Source organism: Felis catus, chromosome A1, assembly GCF_018350175.1.
Source record: "Felis catus isolate Fca126 chromosome A1, F.catus_Fca126_mat1.0, whole genome shotgun sequence".
Lineage (NCBI taxonomy): Eukaryota > Metazoa > Chordata > Mammalia > Carnivora > Felidae > Felis > Felis catus.
In genome coordinates, this window is record NC_058368.1 from 78,155,247 (window position 1) to 78,175,707 (window position 20,461).

General features: G+C 41.3%; 1 long non-coding RNA gene across 1 annotated transcript; it reads left to right on the plus strand.

Annotated features, from left to right (window-relative positions):
• Window positions 1-3,592: 3,592 nt before the first annotated feature.
• Window positions 3,593-17,141, plus strand: LOC109492640. The gene is made up of 3 exons (XR_002146580.3): window positions 3,593-3,720; window positions 15,713-16,000; window positions 17,042-17,141. It is a non-coding gene; the product is annotated as an uncharacterized LOC109492640 (long non-coding RNA).
• Window positions 17,142-20,461: the final 3,320 nt, after the last annotated feature.

The following is a 20,461-nucleotide window of genomic DNA, read 5'->3' on the forward strand; positions in this document are numbered from 1 at the left end:
ATCTCAAAAACGTTTCTGTGTATCTGTCAGAGACTCTAAGTTTCAAAGCCCCACATTTACACAAGTTCCTTCCAAGTCCCGATACCTGTGTTTTTATCTCTAACTCTGGGTGTGCTCTCTCCCCCTTATCGTTGGCTATCCAAATTATATAAATTTCAGGTCCCGTGAAACTTGGATGCAACCCTAGTGTCAGTTAAGTATGTTGTCATCACCAACTTTTTATCTTAGAGCACAATGTTATGGATCCAAAGTATATTGCAAAGTATAAAGATATCAATCTTCTCTGATATAAGCTGTATAAAGCATGTCAAGTTGCTACCTTCTAGAATTCTGTGTAAACGTAATTAGATTCTCTTCTTTGGCCCCCACCCGCCATTTCCCCCCTCAACACTCTATTGGTAAATAACAAAGCAACTGTCCCAGGCATCTGACTCCATGGCCTCTTTGCCTGTTTTTCACGTTAGCAGACTTAGTGCTCCCGTAGTGGTCCACGGTTTTTAGATTGATACATGACAGACGGAGGTATCAAGCAAAGATGTTAGCATCAGAATGGAAGTTCCCATGCAAAGAAAATCCACAATGGAGAGAAGTCTCTTAAGGAGTAAGTGGACTGGAAGTCCATATTTGGCTTTGTTCTTCCCTAAATGCAATCTCGAGAATCTTGTAGTTGGCTTTCGTAGATTTACCGATACGATCTCAAATTCTTTTGAAAATCAGACAGAACACATACTGACATTTCGTTTGCTACTTTATGGAAGATCAACATTTTCTAACCACATTTGTCTAATTACTGATTTTATCATCAAGGCCATCTACAGTTCTGTGCAACGTTGATGGTTTCAGCAATCCTGATTCTTTGCAATTTTGCACTCACATCTGTGTTGTCAGATGTAATATAAATTATAAATTCTTACATAGTTACTTTCAGGAAAGAGAGGCAATAGCATGTCTATTAGTGAGATTGATTCATTGTTGCCAAAGCCTTGGGGACTTAAAATGGAACTTACTAGAAAAATAGTATGTATAGAATTGACTCTTGGAGGTAGTTTGGTATGATAGAGAAAATCTACATGGTAAATAGATTTGTAAATTCTTGCTCTACTATTTACTTCTCCCTCAGAGAGTTACTTCATTTCCATGTTTTCAATTTCTCATCTATAAAATGGGAATGATGGTTTCAGCCTCCATTGGCCACTTTGTCTTTACTCCTTCCTTGACAACCAAGTAAGGAAGTTACTCTATTATCTTCAGCATCATTTCCTTGGATCTGTTCTATTTTTATGGCGCTATGCCTTTGAATTATAGTGGACCACTCCCCAAATCTCTATAGTCTATGGATATTCCTCCTTCCCATGAAACTGCCACCCTCTCTAACTCACACGGATTCTCTTCCTTGTTTGTCTATGAGTATTCAGGAAGACATACTCATGGTAACCTTGCTAAGTGCCTAGCATTTATTAAATTCAATAATAATAACAATAATAATATTATGTGATCAATATTTGCTAGTATTTCAGTAGATATTTCCTCAAAGGAGTTGGGTTAAAACCCACATATTATGTCCCGATTTGAAGAGCAAATCTTTTAGGATTGTATTGAAATAACAGATTCTCTTTCCTTTCCAGAAATTATCATAGTTCTGGTAAGACATGAAAATGGCGGTTTCATCTGAACTACACTCTACCTTCCTTCCACACTATGTTTTACCAAATATAGAAACCAATCAAGGGCATCTGGGGGGCTCAGTTGGTTAAGCATCTGACTCCTGATTTGGGCTCAGGTCATGATCCCACAGTTCCTGAGTTTGAGCCCAACATCGGGCTCCGCACTGACAGTGGTGAGCCTTCTTGGGATTCTATGTCTCCCTCTCTCTCTGCCCTTCTCTCTCTCTCTTTCAAAAATAAATAAATAAACATTAAAAAAAAAAAGAAACCAATAATACTGAAAAAAAAAGGCAAAAGTAGTCCCAACCTATCACTAACTGCCAGATGTTAAGACAACTCTTCACTCTAAATATCCTTTATTCTAAGAGAGAGAAAAGTATTGTTGTCTAGAAAGTGCATAATAAATGTAAATACCTTAAATATTTGATTTTAAATATCCTTTCCTCAAGGGAAATTTTAAGCAAAAAGGAGAAAAGTAGATGACAAAGCCAAATATTACATTTAAATGCATTGTTGGATTTATATGGAAAAAGACCTACAACAAAAATCTATTTACCCATGTCATTCTTGACGCTCATGTATGCCTAGATGTTATAAGCAAGTCCCACTCTTGTATTTGTTTTTCATTCATTTATTACTCACAGGCATCTATGCTGTGTGAGGCACAATGCTTCTCAGTTTATTTAATAAATTACATAATCCACTTGAGAGATCAGGAAATATGTTTTTTTTAATCTGTAATTCATCTGTATTGGTTTACCCAATGTACTTGATTCTTCCCTCTATTTAATGATCCCATGTGGCCTCACTTTTGCCCCTAGACCAGAGTTCATTCTCATGAATGAATAAGTGATATCAACCTAGTTTGTAAGTTACAGATACTTTTCTACATTATTGTGAGACAAGTTTTAATAAAGGAACGTGAAGCGGGGTGGCACCTGGGTGGCTCAGTCGGCTCAGTCGGTTAAGCATCCAACTTCAGTTCAGGTCATGATCTCATGGTTCACGGGTTTGAGCCCCTCGTCGGGCTCTGTGGTGACAGCTCAGAGCCTGGAACCTGCTTCAGATTCTGTGTCTCCCCCTCTCTCTGCCACTCCACCACTCACACTGTGTCTCCCTCTCTCTGTCAAAAATAAATAACGTTAAAAAAAAATGTGAAGAGATTTCCAGGGAACAGACTCTCCATGGCTAACCACAGAGAGGAGGCCACATTCAAAAGGGCAGCAGGCGGGGGGCAGGGGGCGGGGTGGTGGTGGTGAGGGAGAAGAGCCTATGAAGTAAAAGATACTTGTGGCATGGGGCGCCTGGGTGGCGCAGTCGGTTAAGCGTCCGACTTCAGCCAGGTCACGATCTCACAGTCCGTGAGTTCGAGCCCCGCGTCGGGCTCTGGGCTGATGGCTCAGAACCTGGAGCTTGTTTCCGATTCTGTGTCTCCCTCTCTCTCTGCCCCTCCCCTGTTCATGCTCTGTCTCTCTCTGTCCCAAAAATAAATAAAAAACGTTGAAAAAAAAATTAAAAAAAAAAAAAGATACTTGTGGCAATTAGGAATGGCCATTTTATGGGTTTGTTCATCTATCCAAACAACAGATAAGCAAGATACTGTAATATGGAGGAGTTTGTGCTTTAACTTTAGATGCGGTCAAAATCTTGGCTTTCTCTGTAACTTAAATTTGACCCAGAGCAAGTTCACTCCTCTAATTTGCCTCATCTGAAAAATAACTCAGGGTGTGGGTGGTGTTGTGAGAAAAGACACGGATGTTTTCCCAGAAGATCTTACTGGAACTTGGACCTGAACAGAAAGCAAGCTTCAGAAGTGGATTTGCCACTGTCTAGTCTTTGAGAACTCGAGACCTACCTAGATAGACACGTCAACATTCCAGGGTGGGGTGGCCCAGGACCATGGCGACATCATTATGTCCTGGAACACTGGAGAAACCAGGCTTGTCACTTTCCAGGGAGGTTTATTTCCGCCCCAAAGGGTTAGAGGAAGATGGTTCAAGGCAGACTCTACGAAGGGAGAGGGAACAGTGGTCTGTCCCCTTCCCAGTCTACTCAGGTAACGTTGGTTTTCCTCTGTTCCTTGCCTAAACCAGACTCCTGGGGGGGGGGGGGGAGGAGGTAGGACACTTGCCCTGGCTCTCCTCATGACGGCCCAGGGATAAGAACTAGGAGAAGGAACCACCTTGCTGTGTGCTCTGGGGTAAGGAATAAACCTCTCTCTGATCCAAAACCCCTGTGGGCGCACTTACAACAAATTAATACAGAAGAATAATAAAAACGTAACAGTTTATAGTGAATTTTCAATATTCTGATACGTGAAAATGCTTATCACAATACCTGGTGCATCCTAAGTACTCAGTTTTTGTTAGCTACGATCACAACCTGCTTCTAGAGTGAAAAGTAATTTTCTAGGCACTGACTCATGGCGCATCCACAGGATAGACAGGAAATGACAGGGTTCTTTAAAGTTGTCCGCACACTTTATATAATTTCGGAACAAAGCACTCATGAGAACTCCCAGAAGAAAGTCTATATTTCATCCATCGCTGTATGCTTGCATTTACAAGACTGACCGCTTCGCGGTGAAACTGTATGTAGCGTGGGCCATTTAATTACCAGTGTTAATATTTACACATATGGGAAACTTGATACCAAATTAACTTAATTTCAAACTTCCATGCTCCAGTTGTTTTTATCGATATCGCAACACAGCAATAATTGTACTGCCAGTTTCTTAGGATGTAGCTCGAACCATTAAAATACAAAAGAAAAACACGGGATGTCAGTGCACAGCTGTTGTTTAAACAGAGCAAGAAACCACATTGGCAATCAGAACATTTTAACATCTAAAAATGGTTCTAAGATAAATTTAAACACTCCTTTAAATACTCTATGCCTTTGAGAGTGATGAAAGATAAACAAAAGAAGAATTAAAAGAACATGAGGTCTGAATATAGACAATCACAGGGACATACACACACGCAAAAGCCTCCATTTTCATTCGTAAATAAAATATTCAGTGAAGTTTTAAGCATATAAAGTGAAATAAAACTCAATCTGCTGTTCTACAACTAAATTTCTTTTAAGTTTATTTATTATTTTTGAGAGAGGGAGAGTGCACATGAGCTGGGGAAGGGCAGAGACATAGGGAGAGAGAGAATCCCAAGCAGGCTCTGAGTTGTCAGTGCAGAGCCCAACGCGGCGCTCGAACTCACGAACCGCAAGGTCATGACCTGAGCAGAAACCAAGAGTCGGACGCTCAACCGACTGAGCCACCCAGGCGCCCCTATGATTTCAATTTGAAGTAATCTCTACACCTAACGTGGGGCTCAAACCCACAACCCTGAGATCAAGAGTTTCAAACTCTAGCGACTGAGCCACCCAGGCGCCCCTACTCAGTTCTACTTTGGTACCATGGAAGTTACTGTGTTTCTCTTGTGCACTGGTAGTGTGAGGGGAATGTTGTAGGATTGCTTCTGGCCTGTCCTTCCTGACACACCCCTCAGCCTCTCCTCCCTTGTCTCACCGCCTTCCCAGGGCTCCACCTGGAGCAATGAACACACACTCTCGGATCCCACACACCTTTCTGTTCATTCTTGCCTCCCCATCTCAAGGCTTCTTCCTATCTCCCCCAGGTCTGCACACCGCCCGCTGGCCTCTTATTCTCCTTCTTCCATCAACCCCAAGGACCATTAAGCAGGTCGTGGGAGGTATGCTGAGGAAAATTTGCAATGTTCTCTAAAAGCTATAGATAGGCACCTTTTTCTTGCTTTCTCCTGTTTCGAACTTTCCTCCAGGGAAAGAACATGATACTTTATTTGACTGAATACTGAGAGGACCAAGAAGTAGAAATAAATGCCAGGAAGGATCATGACACCAGAGAAATCTGACATGATCTAATAAACCTCAGCATGCTGCCTGATGCGAGGAGGCAGCTTTCAGAATATGACATGAGAAAGGTTGCTAGCATTCCCAGGGGGCAGTTTGTGAAACAGAAGAAGTTGATCCCCATGGTTTAAAGAGGAGTTAAGTCAATATTTAATGTGTGGTGTTTCAAAACTATCTCAATGCCCGATTAATAGTATTAATAATTAGTAACTGATCATTACAATAATGTATTAATATTGATTCGTTAACTGTGACAGATATATAATACTAATGAAAGATGCCAGTAGTAAATGAAACTAAGTATATGACACATGGGAACTCAGCATTTCTTTGTAACTGTTAAACAATTTTTTTATTAATTTCTTTTTTTTTTGAAAGAGAGAGAGATAGAGAGAGACGGAGAGTGAGCAGGAAACAGTAGAGAGACAAGGAGACACAGAATCCGAAGCAGGTTCCAGACTCTGAGCTGTCAGCACAGAGCCCAACGCAGAGCTCAAACTCAGGAACTCAAACTCGAACTCGAGATTGTGACCTGAGCTGAAATCTGACCCTTAATCAGCTGAACCACCCAGGTGCCCCATAACTTTTTTTTTTTAAACTCAAAACAATTCTTGGGAACCTGAGTGGCTCAGTTGGTTAAGTGTCTCACTCTTGATTTCGGCTCAGGTCATGATCTCACAAACAGAGGGTTTGAGCGTGTGACCTGCTTGGGATTCTCTCTCTCTCCTTCTGCCCCTTTCTCCCACCTCACACTCTTGAGCTGTCTCTCAAAATAAATAAACTTCAAATCTAAATAAATAAACTCACAAAAATTCTAAAATGAAAGGATTTTTAAATAGATTTTGAACTTTTATTCCCAAGGAAAAGGTGATGCATTTAACTAAGAATTGTTTATTTCATTTTCAAAGCTGGTTAATTATGTACTAGACAGTATCCAAACTAACACTCTTCCAAAATTGAATCAGTAACTAGGAACAAGTCCACTAACTTTTAAGAGTTATGCTTTCATGCACATTTAAGTTGCCATTTTGAATTACAATTATAGATTGCTGACATGGCCGACGGGGGGGGGGGTTCCCTTTTAAAACTCAGTAGAAAGCTATTTTATTTTTCATGTATTAAAGAGAAAAGAAGGAGAAATCTGTCAGTTTAGTGTCTGACTCTTGATTTCAGCTCAGATCATGATCTCACTGTCGTAAGTTTGAGCCCCATTTGGGTTTCAGGCTGAGCCTGGTGCCTACTTGAGATTCTCTTTCTCTCTCTCTCTCTCTCTCTCTCTCTCTCTCTCCCTCTCTCCCTCTCCCCCTATCCCCTGCTTGCACTTGGTCTCTCTCTAAAAAAAGTAATAAAATATGTAAAGGCAAGAAAAATCCCATTGCTTATTGTGTTTATATTGGTCTACACATACGCTTTTTTCCTTTTTTCACATGAATTAAATTAGGGGCTTTGCAGTATGAACAGCAGTTAAGAGAAGTATCCTCATAGAAAACTGAGCCTCCCAAATTATATATCACACATCAGATTCCTGCTACAACACTGGACCCCTCGTGCTCTCCCCTTGAAGCGTTTCTACTTTTCTTGTGATACCTTCCCAGAAGCATTCATTTATTTTCCTGGTCTCCTAAAATCACTAGAGTTTTAGATTTGTGAATTAAACGTAACTGATCTTTCTTTACAGAAGACATAAAACCATGTGAAAGCATTCTGCCGTGATTTATACACCAGACTCTACTAGGATCAAATCCTGGGGAGCAAATGAATTATGCCATTTATTTCAGAGTCTCAGTGACTTCATCAGTGGGTGTTTTCCCTTAATTTAATAAACTAAAAGAAAACTGGGTATTTTTTATTTTTTATTTATTTTTAATTTTTTTTTTTACATTTATTTATTTTTGAGAAACAGAGTGAGACAAAGCATGAGCAGGGGAGGGGCAGAGAGAGAAAGAGACACAGAATCCGAAGCAGGCTCCAGGCTCCGAGCTGTCAGCACAGAGCCCAATGCGGGGCTCGAACCCACAAACTGTGAGATCATGACCTGAGCCGAAGTCGGACGTTCAACTGACTGAGCCACTCAGGTTCCCCTGAAAACTGGGTATTTTTTAATGTATTTTCAGAGTTGTGTGCTTTAGGGAAACTTGGAAATAAAATCGTTGTGCACATTTTGATTTTACTGAGGAAAATAAATCCCGTTAGCTCCATTCCTCTTCAGTTCTGAAAATTGTTGTTTGATTATCCACCAGTTTCTCTTATTAATAGGATAAGTAATAAATTCAACCTCATTATTATTCTAAAGGATTTCCAAGATTAACCACAATAGTTAAAAATCTGTATTACTTTAAAAGGTCTATTGATACAACAAACAGAAACTTGACATTGCAAATTTCTACTGCTGTCAGCTTCACAGCATTTGGCTTCCAGGAGGGTTATTTTCAGGGAGCATTTCATGATGCAGAATCTTTAGTTGTTTAGAAATATTTGGCATGTCCAACGTTGACTGATGCTAACTAAAGAAAGGAAGAAGAGGGAGAATGAATAAATCAATGAACTATCAGAAACAGTGGCTGGAGATCTGGTGGTTCTTCAACCACACATTCAAGAGTTTAAAAAAGAACTTATCAAGATTTCCACTTCAGGTCAAGATGGAGTAACCATTTTCTACACTCTGAACAGCAGGCGGAAAAGGACATTAACCCCAAGAGACTGGTAACAAGTAAACGAGTCCTCTGATTCCCTGAGATGACTGTTTTGAGAGCATGTCCAGGCTAGGTCTGGGGTTCAGAGAATACCAAATAAGAAAAGGCAGTGAGAGAGAATTGCAGAGATCAGCAGAGGGACCCCTCCAGCAGCCAGCTGATCAACAAATGCAGGTGACATAAGACATGTGGTCAGTGGGAAAACCACAGAAAAGTCTAGCAGAAATAGGGCCCTGTTCTTGCCCAGGGCTCTGAGCAGTATCTACTCACACCGGCCAGACTGGTGATCTCATGATTTGTGGGGCTGCGGGCACAGCGTTCAGAGGGTCTTGCCTCAGGACTGGCAGCAGGTGGTCCTGGACTCGCCACTTCTCCGGTCCTGCCTAACACATCTCAAAAACAACATCTGGAAGGATGAAACTGTTTCCAGCTAACTCTGTCCTAGAACACAGAGCAGTAATGCTTTTAGGGATATAATATTATTCACCACCGAGTAAGGTAAAATTCACAGTGTCTGGGATCCAATAAAAAATTACCAGGGATGATGGGGCCCCTGGGGGGCTCGGTGGGTTGAGCGTCTGACTTCAGCTCAGGTCATGATCTCACAGTTCGTGAGTTCAAGCCCCCGCATTGGGCTCTGTGCTGACAGCTCAGAGCCTGGAGCCTGCTTCCCATTCTGTGTCTCCCTCTCTCTCTGAGGGAACCTGCTCAGAACCCTGCACTCCCCAATCTCCCAGCGCCTGGCGACCACCATTCTACTTTTTCTCTATGAATTTGACAGTTACCTAAGTCTTTTGTGTACATGTAATCATACAACATTTGTCCGGTTAGTGTCTGGCTTATTTCACTTGGGGTAGAGTCTTCAAGGTATTGATACTAGAGCAGTCACAATCTCACGCTTCTCTGATTTCAAGAGTAGAATTCAGTGATTCATCGCTTACATGTAACACCCAGTGCTCATCCCAACAAGTGCCCTCCTTAATGCCCACCACCTATTTAGCCCATCTCCTACCCACCTCTCCTCTGGTAACCCTCAGTTTGTTCTCTGCATTTAAGAGTGTCTTATGGTTCGCCTCCATTCATTTCTAAGGCTGAATAATGTTCCATTATTTGTCCACACATTTTGTTTATCGGTCCATCTGTTGACGGACATTGGGATTGTTTCTCCCCTCCTGGGGCCATAAATATCTGTTCTAGTCCCAGCTTGCAATTCTTTTAGACATATTCTGAAAGTGGAAATGCATACGGTAATTCTGTATTCAATTTTTTGAGAACTATCTTGTTTTCCACAGTGTCTGCACCATTTTACACTCCCACTAGCAAGGCCAAGGTTTAGGGGTTCTCCACATCCTAACCAACCCTTCTCCTTACCCATCTATTTGATATCTTTTCAATAAATGATATTAGAGCAATTTAATATCCATATGCAAACAAACTTAGTTATATCTAGCCTCGCTCTTTCCTTAAGGTGATGTTTTTTTCCAGGGCTCTAGAAAATCTGAGATAGATTCCTATATGAAATATAGATGGAAATTTTTTTTTCTTTTTGCCAAAGGTATGATATGATATATGAAAGGCAGCTCACTTGGTTAAGGTAGGATTATGCATTCCTGAGAAAGAATATTTGGATACCTATTTCCTCAGTGTGACAATGGGATTGTGAGGTATCTTAGCTCAGTCAAAAATGAGGGAGTCGGATGATAATTTTTTAATCTATTTTTATTTATTTTATTTACTTTTTTCATACAATAATTTTTGAAAATCGATGATACAGTAAAGTCAGCACTAGCAGGTAAATTATTCTAGTGAGATATGGATTCTCTGCTACTTGGGAAGATTACCTAGAAGGCAATTAAGAACCTCTGTTAATCCATTGTCAAGAACTCTAAGCCCAGCTGATAGTTTTAACACAGAAAGCTGAAATCTGGTTTTGCATTACTAAATATTTATACAGTTTCACAAGCTTTTTATTCCTTACGAGTAAGAGCCAATTTGGGCAAAATTTTAAGACATTTTATTTCTTCTTTTCAGATTCATTATTTACAGTTATTATAAATGAAAAAAAATTTAATTTCCTTCCTGCCCACCTTCTATAACATTTCCTATCCACACGTTTGTGTCTGTCTCTCTTCTCTTTTATTCTGGGGAAATCATACTTCATGACAAATATTTTTTTCTCTTTGGAGAAACAAAAGCTCACTTTAACAGCTTGCATACACAGCTGAATGTCTGTCACTGTAACTCCCGGTATAGTCTCAACAGTCTATATTCATTAAACTTTTAGCCAAAGTAACTCACTTATATTTCACAAAATAAAACTGGAAGTTTTATCTTGAGAACTTTGTGTATAATATGCTATCATTTGACAGATTATCAAAATGTTGGACAGCTGTTGCACAACTTTCTACACCCTCGGATGCTACATTTGCCCCATGTTTAGCGACATGACTCTTGATTTTGGCTCGGTCATGATCGCACAGTTGGGAGATCGAGCTCCGCATCGGGCTCTCTGCCTCCGACAGCACTGAGCCTGCTTGGGATTCTCTCTCTCCCTTCTCTCTCCTCTCCCCTGTGCACGTGCTCTTTCTCTCTCAATAAATAAATAGCAACAGTATACAAATACCAAATAATGTTTAATAGTCAAAATTTTATTTATTTTTTAAAGTTTATTATTTATTGTTTTGAAAGAGACAGAGGGCAGAAGGGGCAGGGAGAGAGGGAGAGAGAGAGAATCCCAAGCAGGCTCCACACTGTCAGCACAGAGCCCGAAGTTGGGTTCAAACTCACAAACCACAAGTCATGACCTGAGCCGAAACCGAGTTGGCCACTTAACCAACTGAGCCACCCAGGTGCCCCAATAGTCAAAGTTTTAGTACTCACCCGTACTTAGAATTTATTTAGATATACAAAGATTATTCATCAATCTATCTCCATGTATTGTAAAACCAAGTTTGTAAGTTATCTTTAAAATTATGTTTAAGCTGACATACTACAAAACATAATTACTGTGGATATTAAAGAGTTGCCAACATAATGATTCAATGTAGTTAAATAAAATAAATGAATTTTTGTAATTGTATATATTACATAGGTATATTGTTAGCTTATTTGACCAGTAAACACATAAGAAAAGTTTAGGAAGTTCAGATTAGTAGAGGTTTTCTTCATGAGAAAACAAACCCAGAGCTTAGTTTTAAAATCAATATACAGCTGCATTATACTTCACATGAATAAATCAAAGATGTTTCTCTTTCTTAAGCAAAAATTATTAAGCTGGTCTTATTTAGTAAAAAGGTTTACCCTAATTATTTGTCTTAGGTTCCTTTATTTAATGTTTTTATTTGCTTTTGAGAGACAGAGAGAGACAGAGTGGGAGCAGGGGAGGGGAAGAGAGAGAGGGAGACACAGAATCCCAAGCAGGCTCTAGGCTCTGAGCTGTCGGCACAGAGCCCAACATGGGGCTCAAACTCCTGAACCGTGAGATCATGACCTGAGCTGAAGTCAGACACTCAACTGACTGAGCACCCAGGTGCCCCAGTTTGTCTTAGATTCTTAATATATATCTGAACCAGCAGGTTTTTTTTCTTCAAAGTCTAGCACATGTACAGAATCATAAGTTTCTCATTTTTGGTGAAATTTGAAATTACTAGATTTTTGAAAACTCTTAAAAATTTGTATAAGCCAGTCAAAGAGAGCATCTTTGATTCAAAAGATGTTACATCATATTTATTCATGTCCTCTGGAGTTAGGAAAATAGTTCACACTCTTATGGGACTATTTCTTAAACACGGACAGGCAGGGCCACAGATCCATGAAGAGTGTATAACCTTACTGTCCAACCTGAACTAGCAGTGAAAAGAAATAGACAGAAAGACAATGACACCAGATCAAAAGAGCTATTCATTCCCCTTCTGACTGGACACAGACATCTTAATGGACCTAATCAAAGTCACAATTAGACAAAACCCAAAAGACTGACAAACTGAATTCTCTACCTTCTCTCACCCAGCAGAAGGTAGCTGTCCAAATTCTACCCAGTAGGGATCACCAAATACCCAGACCTTTGAATCAAATTCCCACGAATGCTACCACTGAAGGGAAATGACTTACTGTCCATGCACAAGACAGAAACAAAACATCCAAGGAGAGGGAAGCAGGGAGTTCAGTTTAACTGCTGCCTGGAACGCACTCCAAGATGGGAGAAAAGGGGCACTTGGACTTCAACTGCCCATGAGGTGTTTTCCCAGACAGCACGGTTCACTTTGCTCCAGTTGGGTTTCCTGGTGAAACTTCCAAAACTTTCAATGTCTCATTTTCAAATATGCTTTTTAAATGAAATTTATAAAAGTAAGATGAATATATACCAAACATTTGTTTAATCCATCACTTAAAGGGACTGATTAAGATATTATACCCAATTCAAAAAGCCCTTAAGAAGGGCCGCCCGGATGGCTCAGTTGGTTAAGCGTCCGACTCCAGCTCAGGTCATGATCTCGAAATTCATGAGTTCGAGCCCTGCGTCAGGCTCTGTGCCGACAGCTCGGAGCCTGGAGCCTGCTTGGGATTCTGCATCTGCCTCTCTCTCTGCCCTTCCCCTGCTCGTGCTCTGTCTCTCTGTCTCTCTATCAAAAATAAACAAACATTAAAAAAAAACAAAGCCCTGAAGAAGGCAGACGAAATTGGCAATCATAGGGTAAGAGTGTTGGGTTAATATATAAAACTGACTAATGTCAAAAGAGCCACATATACAAAAACTTCCAGCTTATCTCTGGAGAAAAGTCACTTGCATCTCTACCAGACAAAAATCTACAAGTTAAAATGTCACCTTACTTAAATCTTTGAATTACCCCAGCCCCTTCCAGACTTTCCTCCATTCCACACCCACACACAGCAAAGTCTACCCTTTGTCTCGGGGACACGTTTCTGCTCTTCCTGGACATCCTGTTCTACTACAGTGATGCCTACACACAGAATGGGGAAGCAAGAGACCTGAGTTCAAGTCTTAGATTCGCCACCAACTAATCTTACGACCCTTGGCAAACTATTTTTCCCTTTAAACTCCAACATCCTTCTTTACAACATGAAGATGACAATACGATATATTGATATGATATTGATATACGATGTGATAAACAAAAGGGTAAAATGCACAATGGCTGTCTTTCCGACATGGCGCTGTCTCCCAGATTCTGCGTGGCCTGCTTCCCATCGCTGTCTTTCTCGGGGAGGTTGGCTATGGGTTCCCCAACAGAAATTTCTGAGATGATGGAAATGTGGTAGCCTCACACTCGAGTGGCCGTTGAGCATTTGAAATGTGGGTAGGACAAAAGAGAAACGGAGTCTTTAAAAGTAATTTCAGGGGCGCCTGGGTGGCGCAGTCGGTTAAGCGTCCGACTTCAGCCAGGTCACGATCTCGCGGTCCGTGAGTTCGAGCCCCGCGTCAGGCTCTGGGCTGATGGCTCGGAACCTGGAGCCTGTTTCCGATTCTGTGTCTCCCTCTCTCTCTGCCCCTCCCCTGTTCATGCTCTGTCTCTCTCTGTCCCAAAAATAAATAAAAAAGGTTGAAAAAAAAATTAAAAAAAAAATAAAAGTAATTTCACTTTAACTTATGTAAATGTAAACGTCTCCTGTGGCTAGTGGGTTGTGTGGAGTAGAGTGTGGTGCAACGACAGCAGTTCAGAGCAAGAAGTTGTCACCTCTTGGATGTTGGGCTGCATAGTTAATTCTTGATGATCAGAGTTGAAGACCGGACATAGGAATTAGGCTACCCGAACTCCCTGGTTGACTATATATTAAGTGCTAGCTCAGTACGATCCCTTTCACTTCCTGAATAATATTTTTTAAAACGCAAAGCCTCAAGCCTAGCTCTAAATTTGGAGAGGGGGTGCCCCTGGTTCCTGGACTTTCATGCATTCAAAAAAAACGTGTCCATAGTTTTGATATTATCTGCGGTTTTTTGTTTTGTTTTGTTTTGGGGGGTTTGTTTTTGTTTGGGTTTTTTTTTGTTTTTGTTTTTTGGGGGGTTTGTGTTTTTGTGCTTGTTGTTGTTGTTGTTTGTTTGTTTTGTTTAGCTCCTTCACCTGAATGCCTTTTAAAAGCTGTTAAGTTCCAGGGCGCCTGGGTGGCTTAGTCAGTTAAGCATCCAACTGCTGATTTGGGCTCAGGTCATGATCTCAAGGTCTCAACTCTGCTCTGACAGCACGGAGCCTGCTTGGGATCCTCTCTCTCTGACTCTCTCTTTCTCTTTCTCAAAATAAATAAATAAACTTAAAAAAAAAAAGAAATAGAACTGTTTAGGTGCACAATAACTTAAATTCTTTGGACGTTCTGTGTTTGGACATTGCTCCTGGGCAGCTGTCTGGTACTGAATTGCCTGAGCCGCTGAGGGTGTCTAATCTGCATGATATACACAACATTATTTAATAGACTTAGACAACATTATTTAATAGACTTTGCCCACCGCTAAAACCTCACCAGTGCATGTGCTAATAGTACGAATGCAAAAGAGAAGCCACTGACAAGTATGGCAGAAAACGTCTTGGTTTTCAGAAGGAGCCTTTATTTCAAATACTCTGATTTCCCACAAAGAACATGGGAACGTCAGAACAGATATTTTAAATCTTGATTCTTGGTTGGAGAAAATAGAAACCCCTTCTCCATAGGTGTTAAATGCACGTATGTTAATTTACCACGTGCGTGTGTTAATTTACCCTACTAATTAGTAGGTTATAATATTTAAAAATTCACTTACCCCAGTCATTTACGTATAAAAATGGAATGCGGAAGCTCGAATTACCAAATTTAAATTCCAGGGAAACAGGTGGCCTTTTCGCAAACCTAAGAGTCTTAATAACAACAGAAAAAGTCAGTTTCCTGCCCATGTGAGAAACTGTTACATCACGTAGACACAGTCTATTCCCTTAAAATTCCCTTAAAGTGGGGCCACGTTCATTTCTTTATTTCACCATCTATCGGCTGGGAGCCCACCAGGCGGTCCAGACCCCAGGCGCTCAGGATACTACAAAGGACACAACAATATTGATTCTTACTCCTACGAAACTCACTTTTTTTTTTAACGTTTTAAAAAATAAATGCCTGGAGTAGGGTGGATGATCATGCTACGTTAGAAACTACCTGCAGAGCCTGCTTGCAAACTGTAGCTGAGGAAACGTTAGCCAGTCTGCATCAGCGTGAGAACCTAAAGATACTCACGTAGCTGCATACTCCACCTTCGCTAACAGCACAGACAAGAACTCGAATAATCCACAAATATTTATTAAAATGTTCCTTGGGGTTATCTTTGAAACTCTGATGGTCCCTCAAACTCACAAAAGCCGTGATTGTTTCGTTTTCTCAGATAATTCAAACACAAAACATTTTCAGAATTTCAGGATTTCAGTTTCTGCCATTTATTATTACCCATTAAAATGTTTCTCTCTTTTACTCTTCTTATCTTGTGCTTAAAAGTAATAGGCGTGTCTGCCAATCCAGCATTTCAGCCTTGGAGGGAGCAGTGGCTGCTGTCTTCTAAAATGAAATGAGAAAAGAGACAAAAGAACTAAGAAAGCTGAAACGATAAAGGTTCAAAACATAGCGATCAGATATGACCTTTCCGGAGACTAATGCTACAAACAATTTTGCAAATATACCACGTAGGAGAAAAACAAATAGCGATGAAAATGTGCGCTGCCCTCTCTTATTTTATAAACATCAGCACGCAAAATGTGTACATGCATCATGCTGGCTGAATACCAGGTAACAGTAGTGATTTATTTTTCTTGGGGGATTAAAAATTATAACCTGGAACTTCATACTGAAAGTGTTAAAATATACACATATTTTAGCCTTCAGCTAATTCTATGATAAACCAAAAGTCTTCATATTCTCCCCCAATATTGTTAGATGTACTCTCATCCAAATCAAAACTATAAAATTGCTGGCAAAGAAGAAAGCTGGAATTTTTTGTCATTACATAAGGAAGCTGATATCCCTAAGTCACTGGTAGGCACCAAGGAAGCAGAAAACTGCTTCTCTATCTATTCTAAATTCCTGGCAACTGTATAAAAATAGAATTCTATGTTTTGCCTCTGCATTAAGAGTACATATCAATTGCTTGTGGAGGGAAAACCAGACAACTTTCTCATGGTAAACTTGGGAAAATAACAAAAAGAATAAAGGAGAAATTAACATGACTCTTATTTCACTATCCAGAAGGAACAACTCATTATATTTTTGGAGTCTGTCTAGGTTATGTGTGAGGGGTAGGGTGTGGGTGGAGCGATGTTTGTCTTTGTAACTTGCTTTTACCAAACTGGAAACAGAGGTTATGTGCAGTTGAAAATATTAATTTTAGTAACACATTCTGAATTATTTTCCAAGTCCTTAAATATCCTTCAGAAACATGATTATTTAATGTCTTCATAATAACCTATTATATAACTATACCATTGTTTAATTAATTAATCTCAATGTTTCACATATAGGATGTGAAACCTAACGAGGTTTTATTATTATAAACAATACAATCTTAAATATCTATTATCAAACATTCCTACAAATGAGCTTACTCGTGAAATAATGTGAACTTAAAAAATACTATTTTCCTTCATTAAAATTAATATTCAATATACCTCCTTGTACAATATAAGTCAAGGGCACAGAAAGCAGAATTAAAATAATCGGAATGATTCATAATCCTATCCTGTCCTCAGTTTTTCAGTTTATATGTCCTGTGCATTTTTTAAAAAGTGGGATCCAACTTTACCTACAATGCAAATGGTTTTATTTTTGTTCCAGAGTCTTCCTGCCAAACTGCTTTTTCAAAAGATTGCACCTATGTACGTTTTTCACAACCATTGTTACATTCTTAGCTAAAATAAATCTGTTTGTATTATAATCTCAGACTTTGCTCATTTTAGAAACATTTAAAAATGCATATAAGCCAATTATGGAGCATTTTAAAATAAGCGTCATCCCACTCCAAGGACATGGTCATTGTTAATATCCTGGTCTCCCCCCTTCCCGGCAGGGGAGAAAGTTGCTGCGGGGGAGGACCCCGGTCAGCCCGTGGAGGTACACATCCTGGCAGCTGTGGCACCTGCCTGTTTGTGCCTTCCTTTCCTTGCCGGGGACACGGGGAGCACGACAGTGTCTAAGTCGCTGAGCTGTTTCGAGGCTAGAGTGAGTAGATGTGGCACGCTTAAAACCTCTGAAGGCCCAGAACAATGCTGCAACCCCACGGCGCGTTCAGGAGAAGCAGGGAGCCTTCCTCGTGAGCTTACCAGCCCGCATCAACAGCAGCCTTACTTAGGAAGGCTGAGCACCCCAGGGGGCAGGAGCTCCTTCTCTGGGGCTCCTCGGGGCTCTGGGAATTGTCCAGTCACAGCTACACAACAGTAACAACTCCTCTCTCAGCCTCATGGGGTTTCAGCAACACAGACGCAGCTGAGTCCTCAGGCAAGGACTTAAACCCTAATAAACTTGTAGCCCCCAGTCTCTGTGTACCCGCACCCCCCATGCCTTCCTGCCTCCAGCTGCGGGTGCTCCCAAATCATCCCTGCTTCTCGGCCCAGTGAGCCCACCGTCGGCTGCTTGGTGGCCAGTCCTGCACGGGGTCGGGAATGTGCCTTCGGCCACAAAGTCAGGCAGGGCACCGAGGAGCTTCCCTCATCTGTCTCCTGTCTGCCTCTCTTCTCGTGTCTGGAAAATGTTTGTTTAACATCTTGTCCAGTTTTTCAGTTGTTTACAGTGAGAGAGCAACTCTGCTACCACTGTGGAATGAAATAGAAATCTCACACAGCTCTGGGCACTTTAAAAAAAAATCATCCAGGGCTCCTGGGTGGCTCAGCCGGTTGAGCGTCTGACTTCAGCTCAGGTCATGATCTCACGGCCTGTGAGTTCCAGCCCCGAATCCAGCTCTGTGCTGACAGCTCAGAGCCTGGAGCCTTCTTCGGATTCAGTGTCTCCCTCTCTCTCTGCCCCTCCCCCACTCATGCTTTGTCTCTCTTTCAAAAATAAATAAATGTTAAAAAAATATCATCCAAGAATACACTACAAATAACTTTTAACACCAGCCAACATTCATCATATTATCATTTCTATGCCTGACTAATAGCCCAGTTCACGGGGGTTTAGGGTTTCATCTCTCTTAAAACACACATATAGTATAACAACATTCAGTATATTTATCACCAGTGCAAAGTTAATTATTCCTCAAATTCAATCATGGCCCCAACTCTATCACTTAAAGCCTAAATTATAGTTAGTTACTACCTGCAACTCTTATGCAAATTAATAAGGGGAAAGGAAACAGGAAAATATCAATATATAGATGACAGGTAGATAATGAAGATAGATGATAGATAGATAGATAGATAGATAGTAGATAATAGGTGATGGATAGATAGATAAATGATAGATAGATAGATGATAGATACATGATAGATGACAGATAAATGGTAGACACACACACACACACACACACACACACACACACGGGAGGAGATAATAAGCAAGAACACGGTCCACACACAAACATGCATATATCAAACAAATGAGAGACAAATGACCCACCAAACCACAGCTCTCACTTCTATAACTGAGTATCTCCAACCTCTTTCTTCTATTAGCCATGCCAGCTGGCCTTTGCCCCTTCCTGGAACCTTAGCTAGCAGGTGTCTTTAACTAACGTAAGACTGGAACTTTCAGTGTTTCCTAAACGCTCCGAGGCCCTAGCTCGATTTGATTGCTGTAGTTTTCCATTCCCTGTCAGTGCGTGACGTGATAGGTTAAGAGATGTTCCGGAGAATCCCTGAATCCAGGACAGGCTCCCCCTGCGCACATCGTACAATAGCGACCAAGACCTCCTGAGTTCTTCTACCCTAACTGAAGAATACAGATTTCATAGACTCCTGTTTTGTTCTTTGTCCCCCACTCCTTTTGGAGAGAGGACGAGAGCTCTTCATTTGTATAAAGGACACTTTCATCCCATTAGGCAAAAGAACACAAGTGTTATGGCTGCTGTGGGGTCGCACGTGAGTGTGGACGTTGGTGCGCGGCGGCTGAGCTCCCAGCACAGGGGGCTCCTGCGTCTGCTGCAAGGTTCTTCCTCCGTCCCTCCGAGCCACCCCTGCTCTCTGCTCAGACGCTAGAGCTAAGTGCCAGGTAGCTCTCCGTTAGCTCACGCCTACAGGGGAGAAGGTGAGGCAGGAGGAGGTGGGTTTGATGGTTGGGTTTGCCCTTCCAGCCTCTCCACCAGTAATGTCCCTTCCCTTTGGCAGCAGTTGTGGGTTCCAATGACAGCTGGCTCTATTTCCATTTTACTCACCCTAGAACCACTTCATCACACCTTCCAGAAGCGTAGCACCAACCCAGGGGCAGGCACCTTCCACACCCCCAGACGTGCGGGCCCTTGTGTGAGATCCTGAGGTCCCAATAGCTGTCCACCAGCACCTCTTCCTTCGACGTCGGAGTCCCAGCTCAGCAAAGGCTTTTCCAGGTTCAGGATGTGGTGGCGAGCCACCTCCCTGCTGGGAGTCCAGGTCTGTGTCCACAGCCCGCCTCAGGTGAGGGTGCACTTTCTGCAACCCCCCAACTGCTGCCCCTTTCATCAGTAGCTCGTAGGCATAATTCATGGTGGCTCTGCCCCACTTCGTCTTTGTTTTCCCGTCTTCCAATACGTGTTTAACCAATATCCTGTATTAAATTCTCTCAGGTTAAAAAAAAAAAACAAAAACTGTTGGGGTTTCTGTTTTCCCGACTTGATCCTGTCTGATACAGGTGTCAAACTTCCTAATTTGAAAGCCTATTAGTAAAAACAGTCTGTGAACATAAATGTATCGCAGTTATACTAAATTTTCCTTATTTTCACTAAACAGGCTTCCTAGGTTGTCCCCCCCTCCCCATAGTCTCTTAGGAAACAAAACTAGGTCCTAGACACTCTCTATTCATTGGGCAATTATGTTAGTAATGATTATAAAGATCAGCAGGCAAACTTTTCCTCGGCTTATGGACAGCAGATAAATAATTAACTTTTTTTCTCACACCAAATAATTTTTTAATGTTTATTTATTTTGAAAGAGAGAGACAGACAGAACATGAGCAGGTGAGGGGCACAGAGAGAGGGAGACACAGAATCAGAAGCAGGATGCAGGATCCAGGCTCTGAGCTGTCAGCCCAGAGCCTGACGTGGCTTGAACCCATGAACCACGAGATCAT